Raw genomic sequence first — 26,597 nt, 5'->3', positions numbered from 1 at the left:
ATATTAATTTATAATTCTTAGTCTTGTCATGTTGCTGTCACTCATGATATATTTTTTTTGTCTCGAATCATTAGAGTATCGATCGAGAGCATAAATAAATTATTATAATCAAAACAAAAAATATGTTTCAATGATAATAATTTGTACATAATATACATTACATTTTTAACTCGTATAGTTTATCTACAAGGTTTATTATAAAATACGAGTATATACAAATATTTTCACAGACTTGCACACGAATACCGTGAGGAGGAAACAAGGATTTTTTTTTAATTACTATATTTAATATTATAATATGAATATATATATATTATATACTATACAAAAATTATATGCCTGTTTTAATTTTTAATTTTTTTTTCCATTGTAAATAGATAATAATATGTTAAAAGATGTTACGGTGTGTTTTGAAAATTCTCTGTAAGAATCCAAACGATGATAATAATAAAAAGTAAATAAAAAATAAAAAAAAATAATGAAATAAACATAGTGTGCGTGTTATTTTTTTCCCCGATTCTCGATTTATATTTTAATAGGTTATAGCTGCTTTTCAGCACTGTTGCCGTTAGTAATAATAACGACTACATATTATTATTACAGTGTCGGTAATTGACTTTTTTGAGGGGCGCAGTGCTGCAACGAACGAACGGCGTTTAATCACAAGTCTTCATAATATAATTAAGTAGCTATATTATATTATTGGTATTATGTGTATAGGCTTGTAATCATGTATATCAAAATCGTATGGGATAGGAGGTTTTACCATATACATATATATAACTTTCGCAGGGAACGACGATGACGACGACGCCGTTATTCCCTTCGTCACTCGCGTGTACGTTAAGTTGACTACACCACACATTAACATCGACTTTATTTTTTATCGTTTTCGGTAATAGTCATTAGTCATTTACTCGGTCACACCTCGAACGTACATTAAATATAGGTACACACTATGGCATACTTGCGAGACTTTCGAGCTTGTTCCTTATGTGTAGCCGTGTAGGCACACACAAGTTATTGTCAGTTTATCTGCTCATGCGTGCAAACGTCGACGATGAGCATAATATAGCTGAAGCGATTCAATTAAAAACAAACACAACAACTTATACGTCGAACAGATGTAATAATTAACGAAAACAACTGATTATTGTTGTTGTTCATATCATCTAATATTATTATGTGTGTTGAGAATGTTGCTTTACAGGTTATATGTACTTTACTAACCTAACCTAACCTAACCTATCGTGATGGTGATTAGTATAACGCATGTGTATGGATAGGTATACATGCACGTGTTTTACATTATATGTGTATATGGTTGAATAAATTAGTGAAAGCATATACCTAATTGGTATAATAGGTATTATATCTATACATATATATTATCTATATATTGTATAGATTGTGTTCGTATTGCTATCGGAGTTAAAAACTATTTTGTGTTTAATCGAATATACATAATTCCCGTTAGTGATAAGTATTACTAATAGTAATAACTGATAACGAATTAAAAAATTTAGAAAAATTTAGATTAATAGTGAAAATAATATAAAATAAAATACATGGTACAGTATAAACTTTTCAACTTTTAAATTGAAAATCAGCTATACATTTACGCATCGTCAGCTGCAGCAATCGAGGTTTCGTCTCGATCTGACCTGAAGTATTTTGTGAAATACCGAGCTCCTGTGAATAGTTGTCTTTCCGACGGTGCATATTTTATACGGTTCACAAATTCTAAATAATTTCTTTCTAAAACATACTTTGATATTATTCATTAATATGATGTGGAGTACTGGAGTGCAGCAGTGGCGTGCTCAGCTTTTAAGGACGCATTAGGGGACATGCATTTTTTACTGTTCTCAGACCACGTTATTAACTTTATATTATTATAGCTGTATATACTTTCTTTGCTTCGTAGTATTATATTTAAAATGACAAAAATAATCCAAAAGGGGGCAGATATGCAAGATAAACTGACAACGGCTCACAAAATTAAAAAAAATTCTTCTTTTAAGTTTATTTTATTTGGATCAACTAAAATATATTATTATGAAAGTACAAGCATCTAGGTTAGAAATCTCATGTTTTCTATATCGACTTCTTGCATGGAGCCCTTGTTTGGTGAATCGTTCGCCCCGCGGTCACTACCTAATCGCTGCACAGCTGGTTGTGAGAATAATATAATTTTTTTAACACAATACGATAACAAAACAATACTGTACGAAGCAAATGCATGCAATAGGTACGGAGCGGCTCGCTTCCAGGCGGCCATACACTCATACCACTCGAACAACGCACTATTATTATACTATATACTATATGCTATAATATACTATATACTATATAGGTATACAGCTCGCGATACGCATAATCCAGACCTTGGTCCGTCGACCGAATGTATTGTGGTGCAATTTTTCTATTTCGGAATAATCCGATAGCCACTGTAAATTATTCATTTAAATGCGACGGCGACCCGTGTTCACGGCCACGTGTTATTCAAATTTTGAGACGAGACTAAAAATAAACGTGAGCCTATTCAATAAAAGGACAGAAAAAAACGTACACATATTATTATTGCGTAACGACGTAATCTCGGTGCTTCGATACTACCAGTTTCCAAAGACCTACGCTGTACCTATTTATATAAGTAGGTACCCATTATAAAATGCGTACGGCCAGACACCCACCTGCAGCAGACGTCATTGACGTAAGTATATATTATAGATTCCGTTACGGTTTGTGCCGTTACCTATGTTTTTACAAAGACATCGATTCTAACGTTCAAAGTAAAACCATAAGTAAAGTAATCTCTGGTGTGCAATGATAATAACTATTATCATATAGTTATCGATTAATATGTTATTTGGATTTCAGAAAATTATAGATTTATTCATTCACGAGTGTATGTGTGTGTGTGTGTGTGTGTGTGTGTGTGTGAATACATTATTTTTCAAAAGGCCGTTTAGTACAGCGTATCACGTAAAGTGTACACGGCAGTATATAATGCGATTAACATGTCGCTGCAGTAGTGTTAAAAGAGAATTTTCGATGTATTTATGACAATATTAATGGGTCTTAGCACTTAAAATTGTTTTTATTTTTTCAACTCCAGTGCGGATGGAAGTCGCGAGAACTATTTTCCAATTTTTCGGTGTACAGTGGCTGCTGAAGCAGTGTTATATTAATTATTGTCGTCCGCGGCGGAAAAATCGTTTGTCAACATTTCCCCGACCATCCAAAAATTAACCGTCTACAACGACGATTTCAGAGGGAAAGAAGAGGGAGACAGTAACTGACAACTTTAAATTGCGTTGGTGTATGACTTCCACACCCCTTCACGCTGTTGCTGCAGTGCACATCGAGGGCGCGTACTGCAAAGCGTAGGTCTTATATAAATATATATATATAAAGTTCCAAAGTATTCTGGACTTCCGGCGGATTTGATTGCTAAACAAAATATTATTATGTGTACAATTATAACGCGTTAACGTTTAGTCCTGTTATTATAATTAAATAACCATTACCTATAAAATATTATTATTATAATACCCAAAATATACGGTTTTCGGCATGACCGCCACGTATAGAAATTGTGGTGAAAGTCTGACGTGATTTTCGCACGCATGTATAACATTTTTACACTATTATTATTATTTTATTTCGTCCGCCGAAATTGCTTTTGCATTTAAAACTGTATGGCTTAGAGTCGTTCTGACGTTTGTGTTTTCATTCGAATCGCGAAAAACCTATTTTCGTGTTTCCTTTTTTGCATCGCCAGAGACTTTCGGCGGGCGAGCTCGCCGCCATCACCCCGACCGCGGAACGACCATTAATCATGCGAGCCCCGCCGCCACGCCGTTATCAATCGACTGTTTGATTTCAATAAGAAACCCACTTTTTAGAGAGAGTGGATATTGAGATCCTTTCGTTACACACTATAATGGTTCGTATTTTTTTTTCGTATTTTTTTTTTCACCACTCTTATTTTTATACCCTGCGTGAAAGGGTACAAGGGATGGAGGAGACGGCGGTGGCGCCCTGCCCTGCCCTGCCCCCCTTACCTCATCGTTCCATACTCGCGGCGTCGTCTCCGCGGTCGGTTATTATTTGTGTGCGTGAATGCCCCGCGGCATAGCAGAGCATATCGGTTTTTGCCGAGTTGTTCGGCTGATTGAAAAACAGGCGCGAGCGCCTTTTAACTTTTCGCTGCAGTAATGGCTTTTAATTGGAAAACTTCGGTGCAGGCGAGAGGAGGAGGCCGCAAAAATTCCCGTAGATCGGGGGGTGAGGTCCCGGGTGGAAAAATCCCGCCAGCGAGGGAGGTCGTTTTTTGTGCAGAGCGCATTTCGTGTATACGTAACTGCAAGCACACGAATCGAAGCCGACAAAATTCTTATACGCAAATAATTATTGATAACGGTATAAATATAATGTGACACTCGCGACATGCATCGTATCGTTGCACTGTGAATTTGTCTGTGATGGCCATAAACTCAAATAATATATTATATTTATTGTGCTATATTATGTCATCATGACTCTTATCCTATTCGGAATATATTTCCTCATACTTGCTCGATTCTCCAAAAATCATTGTCCTTTCATGCCCCTATTCTCACCCTATCATAGGTGCAACTACGTCATAGGTCCTATGATCACAGTCAGATTATACACAAAAATGATTCGATTCCTCGCTAAATCCATTCAAATTGATTTTTACTATAATTGTGTAGTGTCTCAAGTCTCAACTAGACCGTAAATATTTCTTTATCTAGTTTAATATAATAATATGCGGCCATTACTGATTTGTATGTTTCACCACAATATATTTGGTGTTAATCTTATAAATATGTTGTGATATCTCTTCACTTGTATGTATCGATCGCCTGTTTAGACATGAATAAAAAAATATCAATAATAATTATTTTTTATTAATTATTATTATAATGTAGGTATACTATAAAGTGGATGAGGTAGGTACATTCAGTTGTGTTAAAATGTCAGTGAAACAAATATAATATTTCCCGAATCTAAGTAGGGGTTTACATATTACATATATTATAGGTACCAATGTATATTCTATTTTAAACATCACCAGTTAAAGACATCGGGGGCATAGACATAGGGAGAATATATCCCCATGACCCTTTTTTACAAATCATGTACTTTAATTTTAATTCATCTGTTGTAGAAAATGCACATAAAGAAAAAGTCAAATTGATAACGAAATTGTTTTTAATGTCACCAACCTGCTACCAACCTAATCCTAACAAAAAATGTTCAATAAATGTTTATTTTATCATTTTCTACACATGATAACATTTTTAAATATTATGATTTATGACTCGTTTTGAGTTTTTTTATAGACATTTGTATTTTCAATTTTTTTAGTTTTTTTTTATGTCAAACACCTAATGTGGTGGGTTGACCAGCTGTTGGCGTATCGACGTCACCAGGCTTGCACCACGCTGAAATATCTAATGCATCTATAAATTAAGAATAATTTTTCTTAAAATAATCTGAATATTTTGTTTTGGATTATGCCATGTTTATTCTCTCTAATAATCCATCTTTTAAATCGTCATGCATATTTTCTACACAAAATAATTTCAATATTTCAAACCTATCAGGTGTCTCGCGACGACTCACTTTTTTTTTTAAATGTCCATAAAATGTCAACAATTGAATATAAGGTTTCCCATAAGTTGTTATTATGAAATGTTCATTTTATAGCTAGGGATTGAAAATTTCAAACAAAGTTTCTCATAAATAGTTGACACTGACACACTTTGACTAAAACAATACCTATTAAAAATATACTAACACAGTTCTTTTTGACTGACATTTTATGTTCAAATTCGGATGCAATTACTTCAATCACAACAATATCAAAAAAAATATACTTCGTAATATTATATATGCTGACAGGCCATTTGCGCTCAGAATCGTTTTTCGTAGAGAACATTTTATTTAATTGAAATCAAATTTAACACATCCATTAAGTACTTGACTCTCTATCATTTTCCACTTACTCTCTTTTTTTAAAATACATTATGTTGAACAACAATTAGTTTAAAGGCCAAAAAGTGGTGTAGGAGAGGGGGTTGGTGAGGCAGAGCCCCAGCATTGGTTATAAAATATGCATATCCCTTTCCATACAACATTTGTAATTGCGCCACTGATTAAGCTACAATGCTAACCATTTAGTATCTACATCGTATACTAATAGTACGTATAGGTATGTATTATAAATTATAATATATTATAATATGCGAGTAAAACTATAATTTATATAATACATTACGTTATGACGTCTTGTGTTATTACATTCGAAAGTTCGTTCATATTATGACGAAAGGATAAATATTTATATTTTACGGCTGTTACCGAACGATGTATATATCACATACGGGCAAACGATCTCGTAAAAGGTTAAATACTTGCAAAAAGGAAAAAAGTGCAAATGATTTATTCAGTCATTTTTTTTTATCATCACTCCATTCAAACATCGCAGTAAAAACACATACCGTTTTTTTAGCATGACGACGTTTTATAAAACTATTTGCGGTCATAATATTTTAATCAATCGCTTACACTCCCGGACTGGTAAAAAAAACAGTTAATTAGAGCTACTCATCTGCTCTGTATTATAGTCTTATCACCGACAAAACATTTAACGATAATTAATTAAATTCTACTTATACAGCCGCAGTTGAATCAATATAAATAGTGAGATGTGTTTGAGTTTGAGATAAGCTCGAGAAAATAAGAACGATTGATTTCTGTTAATTTCACTACATCTATATCTCTATAGGACCATTCCACATATAAAACGTACCTATACTATGTGTTTCACAACACAAATTTATATTTCAGCATATTTTTGCCTATAGTGTTCTAGTGGTTACCAATATATTTTATATTCTTGAATAATTAAAATATTTCGTTAGGTACTAATTTAACACGGTGGTCGAAAAATGTGTCGGTGCACATGTTGAATTTCTGATTATTGCATTCAAAATCACCAGACCGTCGGTATCGTGTTGCTGTGCTTCGCGTTATCATCTGAAGGCTTAAAACAGTAAAATTCACAAGATCTATATGATATGATACATTATATTATATTTTAAGACACGTGATTCGTTTAGACTATCGTAATATTATATTTATCGCATTCGACCTATCTGTAACCCCCACAGCGCTGCAATGTGAACGTTATTTTTGAGGTTTGTTCCTCCGTCTAAACGTCACCTAGAACGAGCAGCGTGTATATACCGACACACACACTCTTAAGACGACCTTTTCCCTGCAGTGAAACGACGGTGATGGGTCGACCTCGGTCGTACGCCGACTGATTATCGATATGTATACCGTATGTTCATCGTTACGGCCCCGTAGTCTACGTAGTTCTATACAATTTACATTACTATAAGCAGATAACCTGCTATAGATATAATATTATGGAAGCCACGTTTATTATCCCGACGAACTCGGTAGCCGCGACGACGAGAATACCGCCGCGGTCCATGATCAGTTTTTTTGTTTTAATTTTTTCGGCTGACGGTTTTCCTCCCGTCCTCCCGTCGAAAATTGAATTTTCTACGTCGCTTATTGCATTATACACGCGCGTTTAAGTATAGCGTCGTCGCCGTCACCGCCACCGCCGCCGCATAGTCACTAGTCATATTATTACTAAATACATTTTTTTTTTTTTGTTTTTTAGTCATATCTTTCACTATTATTATTATTGTTATTATATATAATAATATGGGCCCGCAGTAAGGATCCGTTATTAATTGATTTTTCCTATAGGACCTCGCGCCCGAGGAAACCGCTCATTTTCTACTTAATCACGCACGGACTGCGCCTGTCGCGCCATCGATCAAATCGTTTACCATGAACACGGAATGCACGGACATTAACGCGTTTCACGGCTGCTTAGTCGGACTTTTTTTCTGCTCACCTCACACACACACACACACACACACACCCTGGTCAACCCGCACTGGTCGTTATATACTATATACATATATATGTATTATTGTGCTGTTCAGGTGATGACCCCGTCGTCGGCCGCACGTCTCTCCGCACCAAAGATAATGCGCTTTAAATACGCCACTTTTCTCGTACCGACCCACCCACCCACCACCCACCACCGAATACATTTATTATTGTTACTATTATTAGGTGTATGTATATATTATATAAGTATTACCTTATCGAGACAGTGACTTATTGCGAGGAGACGATGTCCGCTCGTCTCTCGAAAACATATAAAACTATTATAAAACAGGTATATGTATACCTCCGCAGTCCGCATACTATTATTTGACTCCGGGCCCCGGAGTTAGTTTTACTTTGATGTGTGTTTTTTTTTCGTTGTACAAGGCCGTTATGAAGCAGAGAAATTGCTCAAATCTGCAACATTTAGATTGGTAGAACATTTTACATAGTTGATACTTACTTTGAAGTGATCAAAAACAAGAAATCCACAGTACCCTGTACCTATGATTATAATCCTTATAATTAAGAAATAGGTATACTAAAAACAGTGGTAATACCGGATTATATTTCGGATATTATTATTAACACCAATTTTAGACAAAGTCGATTTTATTTCCTCTTTTTTTTTTTTACTTACAATGGTAGAATGGTAACGATTTTTCTTGAATTGATTTTACTTATTACCTACAATGCTACAACTCGATAAATAGTAATCGTTAAAAATTGACATATTTCACCATTGAGTAAATTATTATTTTTCGTATATAATAATATGATTTCAAAATATTTAGGTTAATTGAAACCATTTCATATTCAATTTTAAAAACACTTAAGCCACCCTTAGAAATATAACGTAGATATTTACATTGAGCATTTATATGCTGATCCCATCATCTAATTCGCTCAGAACTGTTTATTACACATTATTATTAGTTATTTCAAATTATTTTCTACCACTAATTAAGGTTTAATCTTTAAAGTTGTAAAACATCAACTCTGTATAAGACCGTGGTCGCTAATTGAATAATTTATGATCTGCAATGTCAATGTGTTAAAAGCGTTCGCATTAAATTGTAAATGGTGTGGCATCAGTGACAAAATGTTTAAGCATTGTTCATTAAGGCGATCAGTGCAATCAACAATTACAAATTCTACAAGGAAAAATGTGTAAAATAAATTCTAAATTATTTATAAACATAATAAAATAAAGTAAAAAAATGTCTAATGTACCTATACTACTATAGATATTTTTCCTCTGCGAGGAAGATTAAAGAATCATTGCGGTGTGTGTTATAGGTACAGTGCAGTGGAAAAATAGTAATACTTACATTTTGTTAGGAATTAAATGAATGAGGAATAATAATGAATTACAGCCAGATTTTAAGAATATATAATATAATAGTATATAGTTCACTCCACCAGAGGATCAACTTTTTTTGTTGACCATAAATATCACCCATTACCTATAAATTATTGTCATCGGCTCATTCACTTAATAGAATTATTTTTTTAAATCGCCTACAATAATGTATTATCTATTTAATGAAGTTTTTGTAATAAATCAAAATATCTTTTACGACAAAAAATGCATATTATAAATAAATATATCTGAGTACCTATATAATGTAATAATATAATGAAACAGTACGTATTGCTATAACTAAGATAGATAAGTCTTATAATTTTAAACTAATCTATAATATTTATAATGTAATTAATTATGCATGTGTAGGTATTGTGCTAATTACTTAATACCATGATTGCTACTATTTATAGCATGTGGCAATAAATCCGAATTTCAGCTTGAAAGAAAAAAAATATAATGAACAATCATAAAATTAAAACTAATCTATTGCGTTTAAAGTTATTACAGCTATTTGTTTGTTATATTAAAATATTTATTTACCAACGACTTTTTAGTGTCATACTATTATGTTTTTAATAATAATTGTTCAATATTCTATTTTTAAAACAATCGTTGTATGTCCGATTTGTTTTTATTTTATTACAACATAATTATAATTAATATTATATAATATTATGATGTAATAGTAATAAATTGGTCTTCAATATCAGTGGATACTGGATATGGAGAATCAGAAACTGGGAACAGCTGTTGGAACAATAATTTTTAATGGTTTCATACGTACTATCATTAAAAATATTATATTCTTTTATTAACGGTATTTATATAAATTTGTTGAAATGACTCAGCGTCTTTTAATCTGTAAGTAAAATATATTCTCTTACATGATATTATTATAGCTTATAAAATAGAGAACCATACGTACGCAAAATATTATATCGGTATGAAATACTAAGACTCTTGGCCCTTGGCTTTATCGTAAACGCAGATACAGTTGCTTATAACTTATGAGTTAGGTAGGGTTCTATAGTTGTAAGTTATAACTATTTGTATAGTATGATTATTGTGCCATTCGAAAATTTGTTCGTAAATGACGAATTAAATAAGCAATTTTGAATGTTTTTGTACATAATATGTATTGTACATGACCACGTGAAAACTATGTAAATTCGTTTTTGATTCACAAGTTGGCGTTAACTGGTTCGATGGTCAACGTATATTAAGTCGCACCCAGAGGACATGAATACGGTGTGGCAGAATAAGAGTCAAAAAAATGGGTCAGTTTCAAGAATGAGATCTTCTACCAAACAACTACTAAAGACACCCTTTTAAATCCCCATTAGAGTCCAACGAGGGGAGTTTTGTGGCCGTCATTTATATTAACATGAGGGTGAAACGAATTGGTTTTTTACTTAAAATTATATGACTGACAATTTATGCTCTTGCTTCTATTTAAATTCGACGAAAATTAAAGAGTGCAGTTCATTAAATTATACATATTATAAATACATGGCATATTGACATGTACGTACAAAATACAACACACTTTAATTTTTATATTTTTGGCTACACAATAAATTATTTTACACTTTTACTCAATCCACACATTCGTGAGGCTTACATTAAAAGGTAAAAAACCATCTTAACGATTTTATTTACACAAATAATTATTATGTTGAACGTGGTTATTAATATTATTGAATATTTATATGATATTAGGTTTATATATTAATATTAATACCTAATCGTTAAAATAACACAACAGATATCTATGTAGATGATAATAGTTAAGTAACTTAATTTATAACTAAACATTTTAATTTTTGACGGAAGTATTATTATATTATAGGTATTAATAAACGTATCAAAAGTATTGTAACCGCGGTTATCTAAAGATTGTAACAATATGCCTACGTCGTTATTTTATTCGTCATATTTGTTATTATGGCATATCATGCACATCTTGTTTAATGTGTTCACATGTGTAATTATTTTTTAATTTTAAAATAGTAATTAGAGTTTGGTCGTTATGTGGACTAAATTAAAAATCTGTAAGTGAAAAAATAAATAATTTTGTAATCTCATTATGATTTAATGTTTATTAATTTTTATTGAGACACTATTTATAATTGTTAAATGTAATCTTCATTTTATGGGCTGCGTGCGTGTGTATATGATTATTTATTAATTTAACATCAAATTCTGTACATTATGCATTATGTATTAATCGATTTACAAGTATGACACATCAAACAACGTATAACACATTTTTATGTGTAGTCCAATAAATAGTAGTTAACCATCATTTTATAATTACTGTGATTCACTTAATTATTGTGATTGCCCTGATTATGCTACAACTATACACAAACACAAGACATGTCTACAACTTCCCATTGTATATTTAATAGGGCAAAAAATATCTTAAAAAATCACTACATTAAAGACAAGAAACTATATTTTAATTTTTTTTCAATATTTGATTTCTTGTTGTATTGGTAGTGTTTATAAATTTTTTTTTTTATTTGTTCTTAAGCATCGACAACTATATGGTAATTAGCATTTTTGTGGGAGTCTATGGTTAGTTGAGGAACACGTGTATGTGGGTCGAGGATTCGTTACTAAAAACCCGTGTGGTCATCCATCCAGGAACTAGTGACAACTGCCGATGCTTGACATCAGAACTTGTTGATGGCTGAGGCCAACCAGGCCACTATTTGTTTATAATAATTAATTATTAATATAATGCAGGCACATACTGCGTATTGTATTTAAATGTGTTTGTTGCAGGAAATCGAATATTAAAATACAGTGTCAAAGAAATTTAACTATTTAGAATAATATTTAACTACAACAAGGCTACCAAATGTTAAAAGTACCCATTGATCAACCGACAAACTGCATTAAGCTGGAGATGTTCTTTTATGCTATATAAGAAAATCCTTCGACCGCTACTTCTATAAGCAGTCCTTGTGTGGGGAAATTGTGCAAAAACCCACATAAAAAAAAAATACAAGTTTTCCAATCAAAAGTTCTGAAAACCATTTCTAATGCCCCGTGGTTTGTATGTAATGATGTACTTTACAAAGACTTCCAGCTACCCACAATAACTGAGTGCATTAAAAAATTAACAATCAACTTCTTCGACCACATAAATTCTGCACACAGTGCTAAATTTTATAGATTAAGTGACCCACCTGCTGTACGCCGACTCAAGCGTGAACGTCCTCACGATCTACTGTATTTATATTTATTTAATTTTAATTTTAATTTTAATTTTCTAATGATTTGTAAATAATTTAAAACGCTGCTGTTATCTATTTTCATATGTTAAAAAAATGTACTTATAGCAATAATTTTAGATGACGCACGTCAGTAAAACTTTATTGAATACAAAATATAAAAAAATTTTAAAAAAAGAATAATATTCAAACATTTTATTATAAAATAATCTTGTGTATGGACACTGGTCGCGAATCAAAAATAGTATTAGAATTCGTTTATTTTATCATTCGTCTTAAAAATATAATAAACTAACATTTGTATTTAGATTTAACATAATATATTCAAAAGATAAGCTATCGTTAAAAAAATGAAGAAAATTGAAATGGGAAATAGCTTGTATATTGTGATAAACTGAAATCAATTATAAATCATCACATCTGAAAATCGATTCAAAACGGAATTTCCTTGAAATAATTTTTTTTTACAAAAATCAATTTATAGGAACTTAATAGTTTTTTTTAAAAAAAAGACTTAAATTTTTTGTTATTCCAAGATAACGTTAAAAACATAAAAAATAAACGTGCTTATAAAATGTATAGGAACCGTGATTGCTCGTTTCCGGCCAAACTTCGATTGTATTTAATCGAATTTAGGTACTTTCTAACGGTTCGGATGGGTAATACGCATTATAATATGTGTCCAAACATAGTAAACTCTGAGGAGGGATAAATATAATATTCAGAAATATTTTACCACATAGGTACGCACTCAAGAGAGCTGATATTCGGAAAGCGTTTCTCGATTGCCCCCAGAAAAGTAAACACACAATACCTAATAATGTCGTTATGAATTATTGTTGTTGCGGCACATTCAATTATAACACGGCACTTCCGGCATCGTTATTGTACAATATTAGCTCGCATATAGTAGGTAATATGTTATTATCGAGTCTCGTCGTTGGTTTTTATACGGTAGCCCCGAGTGGTTGCGTCGTTCGTCCACCACAATAGACCACGATCATACACGACTTACACAGACGCGTCTTGCATCGGATACGAGTCATCAGAGTCATCTCTACCATAGCGGATGCCTTAACCGATATAATATTTGATTACAAACATAAAATATATCTATACATAAAGTGTTCTCGCGAGTCTATTGAACCGCGACGATACTGCGGCCGGTGTTTCAGTGGCGACGGCGAGGTCCGATTATCCTGTGCGACGCGGAAAACGGACTGTAATGCGTAATGTGCGTAGAAAACGGTCGTTGTCGACGTCGAGCGGAGAACGTGTCGCGTACAACTCGGGTCGGGTGCCCCGCCGAGGAGGAGAACGTGAGCGGACCCCACAAGGAGCCGCGATGGCAGACGACAGACACACGTCTATTCCATCTTCCGGCACACCGGAACTGTGCTCCTGCGGGTGACAATGACGACAACGACAATAATAATAATAATAACATTAAGTGACCTATATATTTTATTATTAAAGGTACCTATTTGTTATGTTGTATTATAGCTTATGACACAACTGTATATAGGCGGGTACAAGCCTCGTGTGAAACGCAGCCGCACATAATATCACGTGTCGATTTATAATGTGAATATGATCTAGATGATTACGTACTACTTTGAACGAGAAAGAGGCCTCGAATACAATCCTGGAGAATAAAAACTGTTCTAGAATTAAAAGTAATTATATATATCACACCTATAATATAATAAATTAGATTATGAAACCGATTAATGCGGTGACGAATGATGATAATCAAAATGTTTTATTTTTCGCGTACAACCGCTGGTGATAAAACATCGTTATATATAGTTCAGTCCACGTGTTGAATTATTACAAATATATAATATTATGTTTTTCAAATTTAGGTAAGTACATTTTAATTGATTACTTCTACGTCATTTATGGAGAAAATAAAGCATACAGTTTATTTTAAAACACGTTTATAACTAATATTGCAAGTTTATAGGTAGTACTTTTGTTTTTAATTTTTTTATGTATTATATAATATTCTCATAGTGATTATATTATATAGATCTATTAAATTACACGTATAGACATCAGATGGTATTGTTAATATTTATCTCGTATATTTATTAGATTTACGTAAAGAACTCACAATAGCTTACTATAACCTAGAAGCCTGGCATAGTAATATATGAGTGATATTCAAATATATTAGCATATGAAAAGTGTATACAGTTTACAACGTTGTCAAATATATGCTATTATATTATAGTTTCACAACAAGTTAAGTTTGAAAAGGGTGAAACATAGTTTTCAAGGATACAAGTTATAAAGCTAAAATATTATTCTTAACAAAAATTATGTGCATACACCAGCAGAAAACCATCATATAATTTAAAAAAAAAAAAAACAAGTTTATTGCATTTTGAATTTTGGAATTAAATAATTATTTTGTTTTTAATATAAAACGGTGTTTGTACTTCTATTGTATTTTTTTTTTTTAATACAGAATAATCATTAACAACAACTATTACAATATCTCAACCATTATACAAAAATGCTATAGTATCTATATTCATATTTTACATCGTACATACAGTTTTAAAAGCAAACGTACCAAACGATAATTTTTTATTGCATTATAAGACATAATTATCATTATTGAATGTATGGAATAATATTTAATATAGACGACGTATTTCAATACAATCAAAATATAGAAAGCGTTTGTGTTAATATGTGTATAATTATAAGCGTCTAGCATTATTATAGTGAATCGTACATAATAATTGGTTGTGTATATAGTTCTGAAGATAACCCATAGTGTTATCGGAAAAACAAATCCTAGTGTATTATAACAATAAAGATTAGTATAAAATGTTATATTAGCGTATGAAAAACTTGTCAAATTAATATATGAACCTGCTTACAATAAGGTGGTCATTAACTAGCTGGTAGTTAAAAAGTTAATTTCTTTTAACTTTTTAACTCAACTATAGTAACTTCATATTATAATCCTATTATGAACTTAACTAGTTTAATTATTAGTTGACGTTACTCAGCTTTTTTCAGTTGGTTAAAATTAATCCGTTAAGTTTAATATTATTTTATCCGTAAATTTTACTTTAAAAATAAAAATATTCCAATAGGTATACTACCCACTAGAATAATGCAAACATTTCTGATTTTTTTTCTTGATTAATTATTTTGTATATAGATAAATATTTTAGTAGATTAAATAGGCATAATATTAAATGACCTTAAATTGACATTCGATGTAAAAAAAATAATATATTTATTAAATTATTAATTGAGATGTGTACCTATATAGTTGAAGTTGAAATATCATATAAAGTAAAACAGGTATATTCTCTACATATGTACTTGCATTATGATAACAATTCAATAAAATTGTTTATTGGTGTATTGTAATGTATAGGAGATTAAAAAAGAACGCAGCCACTTTTAATGTGATCCACATACTAATTTAAAAAAGTAGATTAACTATTTTTAACCTGAGTTTAGTTAGTATTTTTTCCTATATTTTCTTTACCCAACTTGAGTTAATTATTTTTATTAACTTACCCACCTTTGAGCACTTATAATTTTTATTAATTATGGTAGGATTTATTGTGATTGATAATATATGTTGCAAAAAAATATTATTGTTTATTGTTGTGAAAAATAAACTATATGCACCCTAAAATCTAAATTTATACAAAAACCATTCCCAATAAAGAGTTAAATTTTTATTAGTTGAACATTTATGTAATAAATTATCATTGAGGTACTAGACGAATAAATCACCTAACCGAGGTAAAAAAATAAAGTGGATCATATTTTATTTACAGTAGGTACTTCCAGCAAACAGTAAACTGCATAACTGAAAGCATATGTTATAGTGTCTTACTTCTTTTTAGGGAGCAGACAGATTTTTATTTACTTTTTTTTTACTAAATAATTTAAATAATTATTTCTACTACAATATAAGAAGCAAATTTAAGTATTTAACTTTACCATGAAAAATAGAATGGTTGATGTATCATCAATAATCATTTTGTTATATTGAAATAAAATTTCTTTACGTGGATGGTATAACGCTGAACAATTTGATCAATTTGTAACGAAATTATGTTCATGACACAAAAGTTCCATGACAACAAAAAATATAAATAAAATATAAATCATATAAATCCGATTATTATTTAATAATTATTATAATTATTATGTTTTATCTATTTATCTACCTAATAATTAGTGTGGGTTAGTAGACTGAGTATCGTTTTAATATAAATCTGCTGAAAGTTAATTTAATTTATAACAATCATTTAATAATTATGTGTACATAATAATAATTATAAATATTAAAACGATTGCAGGTTATAATAATATATTATTATATTAATATATTTTTAATACGCTTACAGGTACAACATCAAATAGTTCCAATGGTAATTTGATTTTAACTTGAAACTTTTAATAAAATAATGTCTAAAATTTATCTCTAATGAAATAAGAGTAAATAAAATAAATAAAAAGAATCAAACAAATGAATTATTCCTTATATCACGAACTTCAACTTAAAATCGTATTAGTTCATGCAAATCCTTCCTACGATATTGTTCATTTACAGAAAAGCTAGATAGATATCACTAAAAATTATGAAATTAAATTGCACTTTATACGCGAGTGCTTGCACACACTTACGGTTTTTTACTCTTAAATAAATAAATAATATTTATAAAAAAATATGTAACTTGGATTTGATTGAAAGTAACTTGTTATTCATTAGGTTAATATCAATAAAAAAATCAATTAAATTAAAAGTATTAAGTTGATACAAAAAGTTATATAAACACTATATTGTACATTGTGCACATATATAGTAGGTAGGTATATCATTCAATATCTAATGAAGTATATTATTTATAAAAAATGATACAACATAAAAAATAATAGTCTGTTAAAAAGAAATTGTGTGTCCAATAATATAAATTGTAAACTGTAAAAATAAATATTGTCAATTGACCAGTTTGACTTAAGATTTTAATTTTTAACAATCATTAAAATAAGTGCATAATACTGCATATTGTAACTAGTATACTACCACAAAATAGTTTTTGTTTAGAAGTTTAGAACATAAAATATATATTATCCATTTGGACATTTGGTTTAATTTATTTAAATTGTCTAAATCGAAACTAACGGATAACTATATTAATAAATTTTAAAATATTATGATAAAGATTGATTATTTTGTAAAAATGTACTTTAAGTCTAAAACAGTTGAAACATATTGTTATTCAATATAATTATAAGCATTGAAATTTAACATTGTATAGTGTAAGTTTACAATTTCCAACTGAATTTTTTCTATTATATGATCGAACATTAGAATGTGCGTTATGCAGAATGCATTTAAGGCATTACATTATTAAGAAAAAAATACTGGTGATTTATGTTTCATTCAATTTTTAGATACTCGAAAAACATCCGACTTATTCTTTACAACTAAAAAACAGTTTTCAAGGGATGTTACTCTTGTGTACATTGTTCTGTTTCACAACATCTCGGCGCTACAAAATATTTGGTATTCAATTCGATCCCAAGAATGTGACATCATTATCCCGATCGTTATTTTGTCTTCACTTGCCGAAATTCGGTTACCCAAAAACCACATGAGGTTGGACAACATTGTTGGGCGACAAATAAAGAAAAAAGTTGGTAGCTGCCAAACAAAACGACCTTGCCACCGTATTCGGTACGCGCATTATTCACTTGCCATTATTATATTATATTAAACGACATGCTTATATTATTATTATAACCAATATTATATAATATGTGTAGTACACCGCCACTTGTGTCGGCACGAATAACGAGGCAAGGCAAACGATTGATTCCGTTTAAAGTAGGTTAAAAAAATATTTAAACCTTAGGTATTTAAAAAAAATCATTGGACGTAAGATGTTTTTTTTTTTTGTGTACATTTTAATTTAAAACGAGGCGTGGGTGTGATGTTAGTGGTTCTCAGTGAACGACTAAAATTCAAAAAAAATTTAATGAAAACGTAATAAACGCCATGTTACGTGATCAGACCAAATCGAAAGGGTGAATTAGAGAAATAAAAAAAAATAAAAAATAAAGAAAGCTCTTAGGATTGCTTTTTTTCTATTAAATGAAAATGATACTGTGGGATATCATGCGATTGAGTGTTTGTGCGTCTTAATGAGGAAACTACGTTTTTGTTGGTTCACCACATAGTACTTACTAGTCAGTTATTTTTGTATGTATATATATATATATTATAATGATTACTTTTATATCCGAAAGAGGGTTTTAAAAATGTAATATGAAATCTAAATTACATTTAATCGATTCGTTCCAGTCAAACTAAATCCTTAACTATATTTTTTTAATTTTGACGACATTGGTGATGTAAATATTAAATCGTGTTGAATACAGACTCAAATATAGAAATTACATAATTAATTTCTCAACCAAACATATTAACAGGAACATTATATGAACGAACATTGAACAATATTCCTTCATGGCTACATATTTACACTGAGGATTAAAAGTGTTCCGTTTGTAAGGAGTTCTGTATAGGCAATATTTTTGCTAAATAATATTATTATTATGGCTAATAAAATCTAAATTCATCAATTTTCATTACATAATATCGATCAATGGAATTTTTATATTGATCAATTTGAACGTCTCAATAATATTATCATGTTTACTTTGGATCTTACTTACGTCTTTAATTTATTTATACATTTATAATGTATTATAATAAATTAAGAAGTGTGATATGCGATTATTGAATATTTGTAAATGATTACTTTTTAAAAGTCAAATTTAAATAGGCGAAAGTCCAAATTCATTAAATGTTGTTAGAAGAATCTAAAGAAAACAAGACAGCGAATTCAAACAGATTTTCAACATCATTATTGTGTACTTATATCTACGAGTGCGTTGACAAAAAAAATATGTCTATTTAGCAGGAAAACAGTAAAATATGTTCAAAACATACACGTTTTGATCGGACACTAGTCACTATCTAGCGTATGCAGCGAACATTACAAAAGTGAATATTTCATTTAGAACAGAACAATCAAGTCTCTAGATATCATAATTAAGCGCACAGAATAATAACATTATTCGTTTAAAACTTAAAACATCAGATGACTTCGGACTTACGACTTATCACTAAATATTTAAGGTGGATTTCGGATTGAAATGATGTCTTAAAAAATTAAAGTGATTACAGAGCACTACCATTGAAACGTTCATATTTCAGTATACTTTCCAAATTTGTAATTTCTGCTACAATACTTGTTTGATCGATAACAAACATTTTTATGATAGATCTATTTTTTTTTTATATCAAACAGACTAAAAATAGACTGACACATACCATATGGCATTATCAGTAAGTACAATAAATACAGCTATAGGTACTTAATTTTTTTGAAATTAGACAATGGATGATGTTATATTATATTATAGGCACAGGCCACATATATAATATTATACTATGGACACTAAATTAATAAACTATATACCTAGAACCTCACTCGTCATTTTTGTGGAAATTCTTGTGTTTATCACATAGCATTCTGGCCGTTCTTAGCTATTTATACATATTATCAAAAAAAATATTTATGTATACCTAATAGGTATCTACTAGCTATTATGCGTAATTTATGTATATATTATATACTTGAATATATTGTGTTTCACTAATTGTGAATAAGTATTTGTTTATATTAAATCATTATTTTTTTTTATTTATAATAATTATAAAATGTTTCAGCACACAAGGTGCTATTCCCAAAATCATTATTAATTTGTATAATAAATTGATAATAGTACTTCAGCTATTACAAAGAGGTCAACAGACGTTGGCTTAATTTATTTCAATAATATTATAGGTGATCACTTACATCAAATAGCAAGCTATAGTTTCTTACACGTAATATAGAGTCTATGAATATAGGTACCTAATTTCTAATACCTATATATAAATTATGTACTATATTATGGACTATATTATGATTATCTATTATCCATAGAAGTACAACGTGTTTAATTTAGTATGTTCTTGAACATTGATTAAATGTGTATTTATTTACGAGCTTAAAAAAAATCACACTGGGCTACAAAAAAATCATAAATTTGTTCATGCATCTCATGAATAGGATAAGATCTTTCGTTTAGTTTTTTGACAAAAATTGGACTTACAAAAAAAGTACGTGTTAATGTGTTACAACTTACAAGTCACCCCAATTTCTGGGTGACTTGTACCAGCTTTGAAAATTTAATGTGAAATTAAATTTTAAAGAGTTAACTTGTAACAATATATTTATTTTATAAATTAACACAAGAACATGTTAAATAAATATTTTTAAAAAAACAGGTTCATTTTACCTTTTTTTAACTATATACATACTTAATTTTAAAAAAATAAAAATAATATCAATAACATGATAAAAACAAAATAAAAAACTTTTTAAATAGAAAAAAATAACTAAATAACAATAATTGATATTCAATTGATATTATTAAGACATCAAATTTTTTTATCAGTTTATATTCTTAGTCTTAAAATAATAACGCTTGTAATCATTTAGCATTTTTGGTGTTACAAGTCATCCTAAATTTTTTTCTGTAAAATAAACCTTTAAAATTAACTTCAATCATCAAGATCTGAAGCACTTTTAAGAGCAATGTTAAAATCGCTGTTATCATACGAAATGTTTGGTTATTTTTTTTTTTTGGAGGTAATGATGAGACCAATCACATGGTTAATAATAACATTTATTATGATAACAATTGTAAATTTAATTTTAATGGCGATAGAATTAAATTATATCATTTTCTCCCATAGATAACCTGATATGTTTAAAGAAAAACCTAATCGTTTAATTTCACCTAGCAATTCCAAGTCACCACAATTGACAGTACGTTAAATACCTACGCCCGTGCATTCAACGGCTACGTACATTATAATATAGGTACTACTAGAGCCATCTACATCAGAAAATGTCCAACAAATAAAATATTTTAATAACCTATCACTTTCATTGCAAGATCTATTAAAAGGTATATAAAACACTGATGTAATATTCAAACATATGATAGCGGTAATTGTTTATCTTAAATCTATAGAAAGTGTATTCATATTTAAAAAATATTTAGATTTATTATATTATTATAGAGAGTCCGAGCTCTGAGACACCTAGAAATAATCAACAATCACCACTATTCGCTCATCTTGGAGTTTCATATCACATGTGATTAATGAGTAAGCTACAGTCAAGGGCATAGCTAGAATTTTAATCTGGAGGGATTTCATAAAAAAAATGACGAGTACAGCCTGTGCAGCACTCTAGAGCCTCTACAGTGCTCATTAATAATTATTCTAAAAACGCGTTATAGAATTTACAATACTTGAATAATGCGTATTACTAGATATATTGTCTATATTACTATGTATAATAGTGATTTACTTATTTTTTTGATAGTTATATGCTAGGTCGTAGTGACGTAGTATGAACAATGAACATAGGTTGAATAATTTGACAAAATTTGAATGTATTATATAGTGCATTAAATAGATTCGTTGGATAAATATTTAGAAATTATTTAAAATATTTCGAAAATGTTATTGCATACATAAAATAATAATGTAATATGTCATGGCATATCCCTACGTTTAATAAATTAATCATCTCGTTAATTTCTATGTGAATATCCAATTGTTTTTATTGTAATGAGAAAAATGTAAGGTGACTTTTTTACTATATTTTCAACCCTCAGTTATTAAAACTGACAATTTTATAAATTGTAAGCTATTTAAATATTTTAAATATTAATTGAAATAATATTGTAGAAAAAAAAATAGTTTGAAAATTTCCTTGAGAATAGAAAGTTATACCTAGTTTAAATAACGGCGAAATGTTTTTGGTTTGTATATGGTTATTAATGTTATTATATTTTGAATTTCAACTTATAACTAAAATCGTTTTATTTCTTATAAATTAGATATCTAGATATCTACTAAAAACTTTAATTTTCTTAAATATTTTCCAATTTTCAACTTTGAGGGTAGTTTGGTAAAAATAATTTACTGTTAATACATTTTTTTATTATTATTATAATTTATTACAAAACTTAACAGTAAATTATTTTTACCAAACTACCCTCAGAGTTGAAAATTGGAAAATATTTAAGAAAATTAAAGTTTTTAGTAGATATCTAGATATCTAATTTATAAGAAATAAAACGATTTTAGTTATAAGTTGAACTCGGGTAGTTCTAATGACAAATTCTCGCCAAATATACAATCGTATTTTAACCTACCGTACTCACCCACACACTATAATACTCGCACTCAATAAACCTACTTAAATTAACCCCATAATAGCTTACGTTGCAGCGGGTTAGTTAATAAAAAAAAATTATGATAACAAATGCTAGTTAATAATTCCTTTATACGAAAAACGTTAATAGAAAACGTAAAAATATATAATATAATAGTTATAAGTACTCAATATATTTGATTTTTTTATAATATTTATTGTAATGTACTACATGTTGTTATGAAATGTTAAACAAAGACGACCATTGTGGGCAGACTATTTGGCCATTAAACTATAATTCAAATAATTATTCAAAGACACAAAACATTCCATGTATTATAAGACATAATATAATAATTATATTAATTGTAATAACATAATATACTAGATATAATGTTTAATTGATAGAATTTTTATTTTTAAATCATTACAAAGATTTTGAAATGAGGATTAACGATCAAATAATATGGTGATTCCGCTATGAAAAACTTTAGCATGATGTGTAGGAATAAATGTATAAGAACTACTTACTACGAACCACACTATCATTTTTATTTTTGTTTCGTAACGTTTAAAAACAGGTGACAAAACTATTATAATTCAAGTACCTAATTAATAATTATATCCAATTATATTATGAACTAATTTGAAGATGTAATGCTACCTGTACCTATACACTACAAAAACTGTTCCGAAAACTTTATTAAATTTAAAGTATTAGCTTAGTATATAAGTAGTATATAGTATATACTATATAAGTATTATATTTATTATCTTAAGTTAAGTAGAATTTTACTAGAAATAAGGGTTGCGCAATATACATTTTTGACGAACGGTCTGTCATCTACGTCCTTGATCAGCATTTTGGTTACCATTTCTTGTAATTGCGCAGGGAGCTTGGGCAATACAATTTGCTATTGTAACAAGTTATCAAGAGTCTTGTATTAAATTTCCATGCTTTTTGACCCAACCAATAAAATTGTATTGACATGTATAGAAAAAAATTGAAAAAAAAAATGAAAAATTGAAAATGTCCTTCAACAGCTTAAAATGAGCTAAAATATTTTGAAAATTTCATCAAGTATATGAATTGATAAAATAAACATTTGGTGTAATAAACATTTGGTGTAAATTTCAAGTTTCTACAGTGATTCATTTTTTAATTACAACAAAATAAGAAAATCACTACAAGATAAATCGAGTGAATATCCAATGTTGTTAAACTTTCAACTTCAAACGCTTACAAAAATTTAATTTGACTTTCCGGTAGACATTTTTTGTTTGATAAAAGTAGACAAATTTGTAAAGAATTTTGTATTAAATTTTTAATTCTTAGATATAAAAAGAAATTTTTTTATGAATTTTTAACTAAATATAATTTGCTAATTTTCGTGATTTTTACGAATATTGTCAAAATTCTAAGTTTAAACGCTCATACAAAATTATTGTGTATTTACTCTCGTTTTTTTTTTATTTCTAATAACAACAACTTACAAGGAACCTTTGAATTACATTTTCAAGGTTTTCAAGAAACCATGATGACAGACACAATAAAAAAAAAAAAATAAATATAAAAACACATATCACTGTAAAATTAATACCTTCTTCGAATCTAAAATGTATTATTTATTTGTAAGTTTTTACTAATTTGTATTCTTTAGATTGTAATAATAACATGATACTATCTAATAAATAATTAGTACAACAAGTTATACAAATAAATGTAAAATATAAAATATATATTTTGTCGATGATGGACGACCTCACATGTCATGAACGGTATTTACGAAACTAATATCGGCTAAGTGCTTACTATGACGTTTATGAATCATTCTGATTTTTAGCTGAATTAGGAACAATCAAAGGGTTGTCACTTGTCAAATACTGAAATAAGTATAGCTTGGGCCATAGGTGTAATAAATTTTTATTATGCCATTTCGTGGTAAGCAATATAGTATGTTAATTACGATCATACATGATTAGGACTTTTATGTCATATATAATAACGCTTTAATCATATGCACTAAAAAAAGAAAATATAAGGTCTTTAAATTGAAAAAATTCATAGAATATGCAAAAATATATGGGTTATTTTACTACCTAGGTAGTTAATTAATGAAATTGATTTATACCTATTTATAGTTTCTCAACAATTAATCTGACTATGTCTAAGCTGACAAAAATGTATAATAATTGCTACAACAAATGAAAAATTATTTATACTATGTGTATAATCTTATAGCATGTAAAACGGTTTTCTTATTTATTAAAAAATGTGCTGTTTATTCCTATTCTATAAATCATAATTGAAACATGATATTAACTTCAACAAATGTACACTTATTATGTGTTATTTTGTTATAGTTAGATTATAATTTTTACTTGAGAATTATAAAATGGTATAATAATAAATTAAAGGTATAATCTATCAAACTTTTTTGTTCTATAATAATATGAGTAACATAGAATTATTTTACATTAATGACAAATAAACAAACATCAAAACCAAAATTTAAATTAAAAATTTTTATTCAATTTAGATTTTGTTTTACAACTTGGTTTGTTTTTTATTCAAGTTGGCAATATTTTATTCAATTTATTCAATTTAGATATTTTTAATTCAAATTTTATTTTTTTATTTAATTTAGATTTTTTTATTCAATTTGCTACTTTTTATTCAGTTAAGATTTGTTACTGGCCATGGCCGTCCAGGTTACTTGCGAATTCTAAAAAAGAACTTGCAAATTCTCGTTAATCATTAGCTAACGTCCCAGTTCTATGACAACTTGGGTGGGGTAACTTCGTAAGTTAGGTTTTAAGACGAAAGTTTGGACTTGCAAATTCTAAATTGCCTTGCAAATACTCGCAAATAACTTGCAAAATAATGGTATAGATTTCGTTAAAATTGCAGAACTTAGGAAGGCCAACTTCATGAACGTGATCAGCGGTCGGGCATAGCCACGTTTATGAACGTAGCAATTCAAAATGGTCGTTACGGCAGCGGCGGCGCCGCGTACAACACCAAATAACAATACAAAACCACGGACATTTCAGGAGTACAGGACTGACATAGATTTCTTTATAGCACTTTAATAGATAGCGAACTCCCGCTATCAGTTGAAGCCTGGCTGTCGGTTGGCATTATATGGTATTTTATATGGTAAATATTGATTATGTTATATTGTATTTTATTGTTTTTAAACCTGTTGATTGAAAAAAAAAATATTTCACAAGAATCATTCTGCATAAATTATTTTATTTGACTGTTAAAAACGATGTTATTCGTAATACATTTTTTTTTTATGAAAAAAATGTTTTGCCAATCAACAAAATGACGGCCAACTACTATGCGAGCTTCACTGACAACAATATAAATATTAAAATATAATGTAGCTAGGGGTTCCTTATTTACTGTACTACTGTAGTAAAGAAGCCTGATTCATGTGTAATATATTGTTTTCTCAAACAACAGGTTGAGAAATAATAAAATACAATGTAACATAAATAATTACCATATAAAATACAATATAATGCCAACCGACAACCAGACTTCAACTGACAGCGGTATTTCTCTATTTAGTACTATATAAAATTAATAATAAGAAGAATAATTCTGACAATCAGTATTAATTCCCCTCAGAA

Source organism: Myzus persicae, unplaced genomic scaffold, assembly GCF_001856785.1.
Source record: "Myzus persicae strain clone G006 unplaced genomic scaffold, MPER_G0061.0, whole genome shotgun sequence".
NCBI lineage: Eukaryota > Metazoa > Arthropoda > Insecta > Hemiptera > Aphididae > Myzus > Myzus persicae.
This window is presented reverse-complemented; position numbering follows the sequence as displayed.